Source organism: Bison bison, unplaced genomic scaffold (assembly GCF_000754665.1).
Source record: "Bison bison bison isolate TAMUID 2011002044 unplaced genomic scaffold, Bison_UMD1.0 scf7180017864035, whole genome shotgun sequence".
In the NCBI taxonomy this organism is placed as follows: domain Eukaryota; kingdom Metazoa; phylum Chordata; class Mammalia; order Artiodactyla; family Bovidae; genus Bison; species Bison bison.
In genome coordinates this window covers 208,733-220,361 of record NW_011494607.1, presented here as the reverse complement: position 1 = coordinate 220,361, position 11,629 = coordinate 208,733, and the positions used below count along the sequence as shown (strand labels likewise).

The following is an 11,629-nucleotide window of genomic DNA, read 5'->3' as shown; positions in this document are numbered from 1 at the left end:
TCCTTAGCAGTTCAGTCGCTAAGTCGTGTCCAACTCTTTGCGACCCCATGGAGTATTGCACACCAAGTTTCCTGTCCTTGACTATCTTTCGGAGTTTGCTCAAACTCATGTCCACTGAATCAGGGATGCTATCCAACAGCCTCATTCTCTGTCACCCCCTTCTCTTCCTACCCTAAATACTGGGTTGGCCAAAAGTTCTGTTAACTTTTTGGCCAACCCAATACCTCATTCTTCCAAGTTAAAGAGCCTTTCTCCTCAATGTAAGATTTCTTACCAGCTCCAGCCCATAATCACTTGGTACTTCTGCACTTGTATTCATCTAAACCAAAAACAGCATTTAAATCAACTATGCGTGTATTTTTATTTCACATGAAAAGTTTATCTCTGAAAGTAAAACCTATAAGCAATTTAAGAGGACAAGGAAAAAAGAAAACAATATTGGGGGACAAAAATTACTTCTAAACTCACAATATGTATTTAAATGAATACTACTCGAGACCAAATTCATAAACACTGTGGAAATATGACATCCTTGACTTTCTATTTTTCTTAGAAATTACATATCATCACTAATGGAGGTCCCTGGAGGAGGCAATGGCAACCCACTTCAGTATTCTTGCTGGGATAATCCCATGGAGAGAGGAGCCTGGCAGGCTACAGTCCACGGCAGCACAAATAGTCAGACATGACTAAGCAACTGAGCACACACAATGGAGGTCAGTAACCAGTCAATAAAATAACTTTTAAGAAGTGAAAGCTTTAAAATCTTTTTGTCCAGCTTTTCCTATTATTCATTTTGAATAGGCAACTCAGCATAAATCTGTGAAAACTATAACTGCTTAAAAAACAACAGTGACTAAAACTGTTAGATTATAGAAAGAGGCTGACCAGAGAAGCACACCACATTTTTCTAAGTATTATTTTAAGAAACTGCCAAGTACCGTTCGCATTCAAACTTACTTCAAAAAGTGTAAGCAGCAAACTTCTGTAGGCTAGCAGATTCTCTGTAAACTATTCGCCTAGAATGAATTTTGACATTTGATTCAGACAGGCTTTCTGTGCTATAGAAAAAAAAAGCTTATTAGAGCATTCCTATTTGACTCAGTTTAAATTGCTGCTGACAGAAATATGAAAAGAGATCAATGGATATAACAAGCAGATCCTGGTAAGACTTAGATTAAGTTTCCTTCCTATGTTAATAACTAAATGGTGCACAAACTCAGACAACTTCAAAACAGGTTTAAAGGCCAGAATCTGCAAATATAACACACGGTTATGAAAAGTAGTTCAGCTGGTAGTTTTGAGGCTGTCTCTCCAGAGTATAAAAAGAAAAAAAAAAGAATAATATTCTTAATCATAACTGTTCTAACAGAGTTTATGTAAAACTCTGCTACAGAATATAACAAATATAAAAATGGCAATCTGACAGATCATCTACAAGTACTTTCATCATTTAGCCACTTTGCCTGACTAATTCAGCAGCTTTGTATAGGCCACATTTTATTATGTTACATTGCCTTCAACCCCTTTAATATGCAAATGCTAGCATACTTTATTGTGTGTGTGCTCAGTCACTGAGTTCTGAATGTAGCCCACCAGGCTCCTCTTTCCATGGAATCTTCCAGACAAGAATACTGGAGCGGGTTGCCATTTTCTACCCCAGGGGATCTTCCTGACCCAGGGATTGAACCCACTTCTCCAGCTTGGCAGACGGATTCTCTACCACTGAGTCACCTGGGAAGCCCAGCGTACTGTATCGCAGTGCTATAAATAGCGATGATAAATTCTGCGCATGTTTCCCCTTAGTCACCGAGTCGTGATCCTGCTGTGGAAAGGATGGATGGAAAGAACAACCTCAGCTCGAGCTTCTGTGAAATAAATTAAATGCTCACGGGTAAAGGCCAGATTCTCAAATCTCTGTTCCCCTATTCAAGCTCCTGCACTCAATCTCCATCGAAATCTTAGTGGGAGTGGGAATAGGAAGGTAGGATCAAGGAGGAGAATATTTGGCAAAATTTCCTAATGGCTGAGAAATAAAAACTCTGTCAGAAACATCTTTAATTTGCTCAGGAAAACACTGGAAAAGAGATTGGAAATAAGAGAGTAATGAAAACAGAGGGATTCTGAACAGAATCGGTTTAACAAAAGATACTTTGTTTTTTGTTGAATGAGAAATAAAATTACCCCTCATTTGATGAACTCTGAAAAGGAGTTAACATTTTTTAATACCTACTTACCTGAGAGAGCGAGAAAATGTATCTGAACAGATTTTAAAGTGCAAAACTTATTCTGAAAATGATTTCCCCCACCATTTCAAATGTTATTCAACTATCAAATAACTGTCATTCCAAAACAGGAGAAACAAAAAAATTTCAAAGATCTGTTGCCCAGTAACTATCACCCTTAGGTGAAAGGAAGAACTTATTAAGTAGTAAATTACCTGTGCGTCAGCTTGCCTGGCAGCACGTGTGAGAAAGGGGCAGAAGTGTGTGCCGCCCTCAAAATTACATCAGGATGTTTACTCATCGTGAGCGGTGAGCTTCAAGTGTCGTGAGCGGTGAGCTTCAAGTGTCAAGTTTAATACTTTCAGAAACCACCGACACAAGGGCAAAAAAGGCAATCCCCCGATTTTGAAACCACAAGTTGGGAAGACAAAGGAGAGAGCATGTGGTTGAATTCTTGACTACTGAGAAATTAAAACCATAACATTTTTTTTTAGTTTACTCAACAGAAAAGAGGAGCATTAGAGAAAAAAGAGGCAGGGAGTAAGGTGTTAACTTTACTCTCCTCTTCAAGCCCAGGCTATACCCAGCCAGCCAGCCATCTGACCTACAGCAGTTCAGATTCACATGAAAAACTCTGGGAGTCTGCTTTCCCTCTAGGGCCAAGACCACTCCTTATCCACTTCGGCATCGCTCTCACGCCCAGTCAGTTCATAGCCTTTATAGAAATTTGATAAATCATTTTCATTTATTTAAGCCCATGAAGTGTTTCTCCAAGAAGTTAGCCTACTGTTTCTAAGCACTTAAAAAGCAGTGCAGCTGTGAACAGAAGTAGTAATATGAGAGGGTGGAGGATTATACATACATACAACAGTGATCTTTCTTTTCTAACTGGAGAGGATGGAGAGGAGAACTGGGAACAAGCAAACACAATCGTTTAGCTTAGATAAGAAGGATAAAAACTTTAAATAGTACAGGAAAGCAGAGAAAAATAAAAAATTAACATTTTATCAGTAGCGCTAGAGGCGAGGCAAAGTTCTGTGTTAATGCCCTATGGAGAGAGAAAAGAAAGTTATTTTTCTCAAGGAATTAACAATACAGGTTAAAAAACAACACAGCAATGAAAAGAAATCAAAAAGTAACAAAGAGTTTAACTGATGTTCAACACAACAATACAAGAGACTCTTTCACAAGGCAGCACATGATTAATTGCCCAATTATTGGTGCAAACAAGTTCAGAGGAAGAAAAAACATCCAGAAAGCTGGATTTAAGCTAGACATTAAAAGACAGGGAAGAAGCGTGCGGATGGGGAAGTGAAATGGCAGAGATGATCTGGGTCAGAAACCAGAAGAAAGGACAGACAATTCAGTGCCTGATTAGAAGACCAATTTGGCTGGAAGGAGAAAGCACAGAAAATCCTGTAGTAACGGATCTAAAGACAGTCTGAGGGCGTAACAGTGTCCTGAGGCCCAGCTAATGAGCCTGCTTTGCACCTGTGAACCCCTGTGTCCTTCAAGCTAGGCCAAAGCATTAAACTACTCTCAAAGCATGGAAGCCTGTTCCCATTTACTAAATAAAAATTACTAGATAGAATCATTGCCTTAAATTCCCTTTTTGAGCTAAAGGGATAAATGAACAACTAGCCAGAGACATTCCATCTGGACCTATGTCACTGGAATTTCAAATTGCATACAATATATGCCAACTAAATTGTTCACGGTTCTATTTAAGTCATATTTAAATCCAATACTATTTTACAGGGGTTTAGAGAGGAACACAACTTCCAGATCTTCTCCAAGGATACTACTACTACTACTAAGTTGCTTCAGTCCTGTCCGACTCTGTGCGACCCCACAGACGGCAGCCCACCAGGCTCCCCCGTCCCTGGGATTCTCCAGGCAAGAACACTGGAGTGGGTTGCCATTTCCTTCTCCAATGCATGAAAGTGAAAAGTGAAAGTGAAGTCACTCAGTCATGTCCGACTCTTCCCGACCCCATGGACTGCAGCCTACCAGGCTCCTCTGTCCATGGAATTTTCCAGGCAAGAGTACTGGGATACAGATAGTTAAAACTATTTAACTAGTAAACCTAATAAGGGTCAATTATAGAAATCTGAAAGAACAGCCTTGAAGGATGTCAGCAGACATAAACAATCAAGTAAATAAATAAAACATTTAAAAGCAATGATATCAAATTGCATTTCTGAGGCCAGTACTCTACACAGGAAAGGCAAGAAGACCTTGACACCATTCTGCTGCCTGATAAGTAGTTTTTATCAACAGAACACTGACGAAGAGAGCCTACATTCTGATAGCTTTATTCACAGCACTGAGAAAAAATGGCACTCACATTCCTATGTGGGCAAGAACAATGCCCTCAATTCTCAGACAAAATCAACACGTGGGAACGACTTTCAGATGCCAGAGGAAAATGTGAGCAACTCGAACTCAGAATTCGTATTCACTCATGCTTCCCAAGTATTACAGGCACTTTCACATTTATTTTCAGACTTCTTATATATATACACACACACACACACACACACACACACACACACATCAGCTGTAGTAAAGCCAGTTCAATCCTAGAAATAGAGGAAACAAATACTTTCATTCTTAATCTGCAATCTTAGAATAGAAGAAAAAAGAGGAAGTGACTTCTCCAAGACATCCAAAGAGCCAAAAGAAAACACAGATCTCCTGATGCTATACCCATAGCTCCAACTAACTCTTATTGTACTCTTCCTTAGAGGAAAGAGCCCTGCTGTTTTAACACATCAAGTATGTAAATAACTTCAGTGGCAATATCACAAGAGTCCTTCTATAGGGGTGTCTCTGGAACCAGCATGCAGAGTATAGGAGACACCCCAAAATTCTTAAAATTTAAATTCTGATAACAAAGGAGTTTCTCACATAGCATTGTATTTCTCAGTGAGATAAAAACAGACATATCAGAGAACAGAAATTATAAATTTTCTTTATGAGAAAATCATAATCTTCAATGAAAAGATTTTTTTCAAAAAGAATTTGAGATAGTTTATTATCAGGATGATAAACTAGTATAAAATGTAAATTATAATTTTTACTAACTTTAAAAAATACTTCACACAAAAATTTGGAACAAATGCACAGACTCAGCCTTGCATCAAAATTAATGCATGGCCTAGGCTGCAGAAATAACATTAACTGAACTCAAGCCATTTCCATATTGTTTTACACTTAAGTAAAATCATTCTCCAAAAATGCACCATTATCCAATACTTATGCTCCAAATATTGTGTGTGAAGCATTTTTTTTCCACATAGTATTAGCACACACTCTCTTTCTTCAAAAGAATACAGACTTCAAAGATAACAGTGTTTGAAAACGATGCTGCCATGGCTCCCTGGGTAGTCTTCACTTTCCTGAGGTTCGAGAATACATTCAGATGGCCCACAGGAAAAAAAATACAGAAGCAGTGAGCCAAGAAAGGAGGGGGCAGGGAGGATAAAAAAAAAATGCATATGTGGAAAGAAAGAAACTGAAGTCGCTCAGTTGTGTCTGACTCAGTCGTGTCTCATAAGGGTCCATGCAACCCCATGGACCGTAGCTTACCAGGCTCCTCTGTCCATTGGGATTTTCCAGGCATGAATACTAGAGTGGGTTGCCATTTCCTTTTTCAGGGGATCTTCCCAACCCAGGGATCAAACCTGGGTTTCCTGCATTGCAGGCAGACAATTAACCGTCTGAGCCCCCTGGGAAGTCCTGGATATGTGGAGATCTCTCTATTTTAAGCAAATAATCTGAAGCAGATATGATATTAAGACACCAAACAAAAATACCCCCAAGAACTATGTTTCTTGATTTTTAAAATTTATTCAGTTAATACAGTAACACAGACATTAAATGATATAACAGTGCTGCTTTCGTTAACCAAAGGTACTGACAGATACAAAAACAGGAAACTGTCTAACTTTCCCAATGCTCTAATAACATTGATTAAACTGTATCTATAAAGACTACTATGCTACACATTATAACCAATGCAGTGGATAAAAAAGTCTCCCTTAAATTATTATAGTCATATTCTAAAATCAAGTAGCATTCTTAATTTTGCTAGGTCTTATATATTAACAACTGTAAACCTCTGGTCCATTTCTTCTCAGCCCCTTTTCACTCTACTGGTCAGTTTAAATCCTCTTATTCTGACATTTGTGGCCTTGTAGAACCTCATCCTCCTCTACAAGGTTCTTATAAGTTAGGATGTTCCAACTCAAGACTTCCTAAACAGGCCATGCTTTCCTCTACTGCTGCAGGTGCCCTAAGTGAGGACATTAAGGCCATCTTCAGTGGGTGTGCTATAATCTAAAATTCTAGTTGAAAATTAGATACATGTACATACAGAAAGGAAAAAAAGCAAGCAATAACTATAGGCATCTAAAAAGCCATGAAAGACATAACTATCATCTTTAATGACAGTAAACAACTGGAAACAAATCTAATCTCCCCGGCCAAAGTAAAAGTATTTATTTCCCACAATGTGTTCATTTCCTTAAGTACTTTCGAGTTCATTAATCGTTGCAGTTTCCCACAACATACTTCCCCCCAAGCAGTCCTCAGACACCAATTTCCGGTACAGAGCTACAGAATGAGAGATAAGCAGCATCAGCACATCACCCCATCTGTCTGAGGTCAGTGCTGGAACTGGGGAACAGAGCATGCTCAAGCCACGTGACAGCTGCCTTCAGGCTCTGCTCCTGAAGAGGAAGTGACAGCAGTGTGATTCAGGATCGGACACATTCTAAGGATACTAAGAACTCACAAGAACCAAGATAGGAAAGAGAACTGGATAAAACAGAAATTAATCAGAAGCGGGAATGCCACTTATAATGTTGGCATGGTTACGACAACTACCGTGACACTGAGGAACTATGCAGCCTCTGGTCACATATAAAGTTGCTGCCTAGGATTCCAGTGAACTGTCGGTACATAAAATCTGCTACGGGGTCACATCACTGAAGTCTATTCAAATTCCATTTCCTTTGTACTTGACAGAAAAAAAAAGTTTACTCAACATTTATATGCTGTAAGCTTTTTCAGATTTATCTATTGTCCTCAAAAGCTCATTCTTATGATGGTAATATTTACTAATTAGTTATTAGCTGAAAAGACAATCTATAAATTAATACAGTCATTGAAATAAAGACTCCTCTACTTCTCTAATCAATTAAGCTGACCCATAATGGGATGAGAAAATATTAGGAACTGAATGACAATTAAAAGTACAGTATTTTAAAACTTGTGCACCCAAAAAGAGATACCTGAAGGGAATATTAGAGCCCTGAAAACATACATTTTTTTTTTTTTCCAAATACTCAATTCAAGAAATTGGGGATAAAGAACAGAATAATTCCAAGGGTAAAAACAAAGAATAAAATTTACAAAACAGAAAAGAAACAAACAAAACCAAGCTGTTTCTTTGAAAGAAAAGATTTAAATAGTTAACTCTATATCAAAAATAATGAAGAAAATGCAAATAACACAAGAAATTAGAAAGAAATCAAAATCAAAAGTACAAGGTAAGAACACTATGAACAACTTCATAGGTTTGTCAAGCTACATGAAATGGGCAGTTTCCACTAAAAACATGAATTACTACAACTGATTAAACCAGAAACAGACTACCGGAAAACCAAATCAATGATTTAATAAAACAAAAAAACCTCCCAAATCCATTTTTCCCAGAAAAGGGTCACCAGCCCAAGACAGTTTTAAAGGCAAGTTCTACCAGATCTCCAAAGAACAGTTAAATCCCTAATTTACCAAAACTTTTTTTTAGAGAATATTAAAGGCAAGCAACTCTAAAAGCTAGTACATAATCCAGATAACAAAATCTGATGAAGACGATTTGATAAAAGAAAGTTAAAAATAATATATGCAAAAAACATAGGTTAAAAATACAAAATCAATGTCAAACGATCACAAGTATCTATGTTAGGAATTCAAAGATAGCTTCACACTAGAAAACATTAATATGTTACATTAACAGATTAAAAAATCATGATCCTCTCAGCTGATACAGAAAATACATTAGAAAAGATTCACTACCTAGTCATGTCTTTTACCATCTATTCACAAAACTTTCTAGTTTAATCCTGCTGCTGCTGCTGCTAAGTCGCTTCAGTCGTGTCGGACTCTGTGCGACCCCAGAGACGGAAGCCTATCAGGCACCCCTGTCCCTGGGATTCTCCAGGCAAGAACACTGCAGTGGGTTGCCATTTCCTTCTCCAATGCATGAAAGTGAAAAGTGAAAGTGAAGTCGCTCAGTCATGTCTGACTCTTAGCGACCCCATGGACTGCAGCCTACCAGGCTCCTCCGTCCATGGAATTTTCCAGGCAAGAGTACTGGAGTGGGGTGCCATTGCCTTCTCCAGTTTAATCCTAGAAACTAAGAAAAGAATATCCTGAATCTGAAAAAGAATGTCTATCTTTTTTTTTAATCCTAGAGCAATCCTAGAAAACTACACTTACAAAAAGATGCTCAGGCTCTTGAGTAAATTGTAGGATTATTTCCATGTTTTCAATTATTTACCAAGCTCTTCCTGTGATGGGCTCAGGCTTGCCCACCTACCTATTAACCACAGGACTTACTTGGCCAATGAGATATAAGTAGTATATCTTATATCTATATATATTAAGATATACTACTTCCAAGCAGAAGATTCAAGGACCACAGTGTGGTTCCACTGTGTTTTCTTTCCCTCTACTGTGAGAGCATTGTTTCCCATGTAGAGGATACGCATTTAGTCTTGATTCAAAAATCAAGAAGACATGGAGCAGAGCCCACACCCAACTCATCAAGGGCATATAACACGAGCAAGGATAAACCACTGTCATTATACATCCAGAAGATCTGGAGGCTATTATTGTAGTATAACCTAGTAAAAGTTGACAGTAATCAAGTAAGTGCTAATTAAAATTTTGAGATATTTCACATCACTATGATAGGTTGAAATTAATCTAATAACAAAAAGTGAAGGTGACAATGTGGAAAAGTCAAACAGTGGTTGCTGGTTGGAATTTAGACTGGCACAACCACTTTGCCAAATCTAGGAAAACTGAAGAAGTAAAACTACATCATACCAATTCTACTCCTAGGTGTTCTACCTGAAAAAACTCTTGCACAAATAAACAAGGAAACATATATAATAATGTTCACTGAAGCACTGATTGCTAAAAATATATAAAAGAGATAGTTCCCCAGCAGGAATGGATAAACTGGGTTAGTCATTCAAAAGCACACTATATAGCAGTTGAAATGAATAAAGTAGGTTTACACATGATAAAACAAGAAATGCATAGTAACAAAGAGATGGGACACTTTAGCAACATCTTTAGTGTTATTTATTTTTACAATATCTAAAACACATGGCTAAATGATGAATCTGGTTAAAACTTTTATGGTGAATATACAACTATTATTACTATATTTTTGTATTTTTAAATATGTCATGACTTTTTAAAAAGACAGAGAACAAAAATAGATTTAAACCATAAAGCACACTGGTCAATCACAAGGTTTGGTGATATAAAGCACTTCAGAGACGACAGGGGCCTTCTAGACTATCTAAGTGACATTATATTCTAAAGATGAAGTCAATTTCTGGGCCTCAGTTTGACACACAGAGATGGAGTAAATGATTCAAGGTCACAAAACAAGTTATCAACAAGTTCATTCTTAAAATCTAGACTTCCTAACTTCTAGGATAGGTAGGAAAAACGAGGGACATGTGATCAAGCAGTGCAGCTGAGTCAAGTTCAGAACACCATTCTTTTGTTTTTTATTGTCCCTACCCTTACTCTTGAGACACACTGTATTATTCTCTCTGTGAGAGCTCTAAGGATTTTTAATCATCTGTTGCTATTCCTTTTCTCAAAACAACTAAAATATGAGAACAACTGTAGCTAAATGAATAAAATAAGTTCTACCTAACACTGGCACCCCACTCCAGTACTCTTGCCTGGAAAATCCCATGGACGGAGGAGCCTGGTAGGCTGTGGTCCATGGGGTCGCTAAGAGTCGGATACGACTGAGTGACTTCACTTTCACTTTTCACTTTCATGCATTGCAGAAGGCAACCCACTCCAGTGTTCTTGCCTGGAGAATCCCAGGGACGGGGGAGCCTGGTGGGCTGCCGCCTATGCGGTCGCACAGAGTCGGACATGACTGAAGTGACTTAGCAGCAGCAGCAGCAACTAATACAAAGATAAGTAAGGACTATCAAGCACTGATCTTAAGAGTTCAGTGGTCAGGTTCAAAACTTTCACAGTCAAGGTCTGGAATCCTGATTCAATCACTAACTAGCTATGAAATTTGGGTACGTTACTTAACCTCTTTAAAGTCTTGTATTCCTGATGTGAAGAGCTGACTCATTTGAAAAGACCCTGATGCTGGGAAAGACTGAGGCCAGGAAGAGAAGAAAATGACAGAGGATCACTTGGATGACATCACCGACTCAGTGGGCATGAGTTTAAGTAAACTCCAGGAGTTGGTGATGGACAGGGAGGCCTGGCGGGCTACAATCCATGGCGTCTCAAAGAGTCGGACACGACTGAGCAACTGAACTGAACTGAAGATGGGGAAGATCCATAATAATACCTATCTCATATAGAGTTTTGTCAGTATTACATGAGACAACCCATTTAAAGCTCTTGACATAATTCTTCAACAAACATTAGCTATTAGTATATGCCATAGTAGGCCCTAGTAGCTCAGCTGATAAAGAAACAGCCTGCAACACAGGCAATCCCAGTTCGACTCCTGGGTTGGGAAGATCCCTTGGAGAAGAGAATGGCTATCCACTCCAGTGTTCTTAGGTTTCCCTGGTGGCTCAGATGGTAAAGAATTCACCTACCATGTGGGAGACCTGAATTCGATCCCTGGAGGAGACATGCCAACCTACTCCAGTACTCTTGCCTGGAGAATCCCCATGGACAGAAGAGCCTGGCAGGCTATAGTCCATGGGGTCACAAAGAGTTGGACACAACAGAGCAACTAAGCATAACACAGCAAAGTACACATCATGTAAATAAAGTAACTAGGCTATGAAAAGTAACAAACTTTGGATTATCATAAAATTACAGGCATTAAATGCTTTTAAAAAATTACATTGACTTTGGTCAGCATCAGTGCTAATCAACTATATGCTTTGCAAATCAAGAGTGTCTTTTAATTAAATGAGCTAGATTTTAAATCATTTCCTGACTCAGGATGAAAACACTTGAGGTTAAACTACTAAAATTTCATTACCCTGAAATTTCAACCTACTGCAATGTTTCTCAAGTGAAACACTTATGGCCACAGGTAATTTCAAGCTATATAATGCCCTTTCGGAATGGACACCAGCCAATACACATGATCAATACAG

At 38.4% G+C, this 11,629-nt stretch overlaps 1 protein-coding gene across 10 annotated transcripts in view; it reads right to left on the bottom strand.

Moving 5' to 3' along the window:
• Window positions 1-11,629, bottom strand: part of EPB41L2 (erythrocyte membrane protein band 4.1-like 2) — a 163,956-nt gene that overhangs the window by 99,407 nt on the left and 52,920 nt on the right. The window lies entirely within an intron of this gene.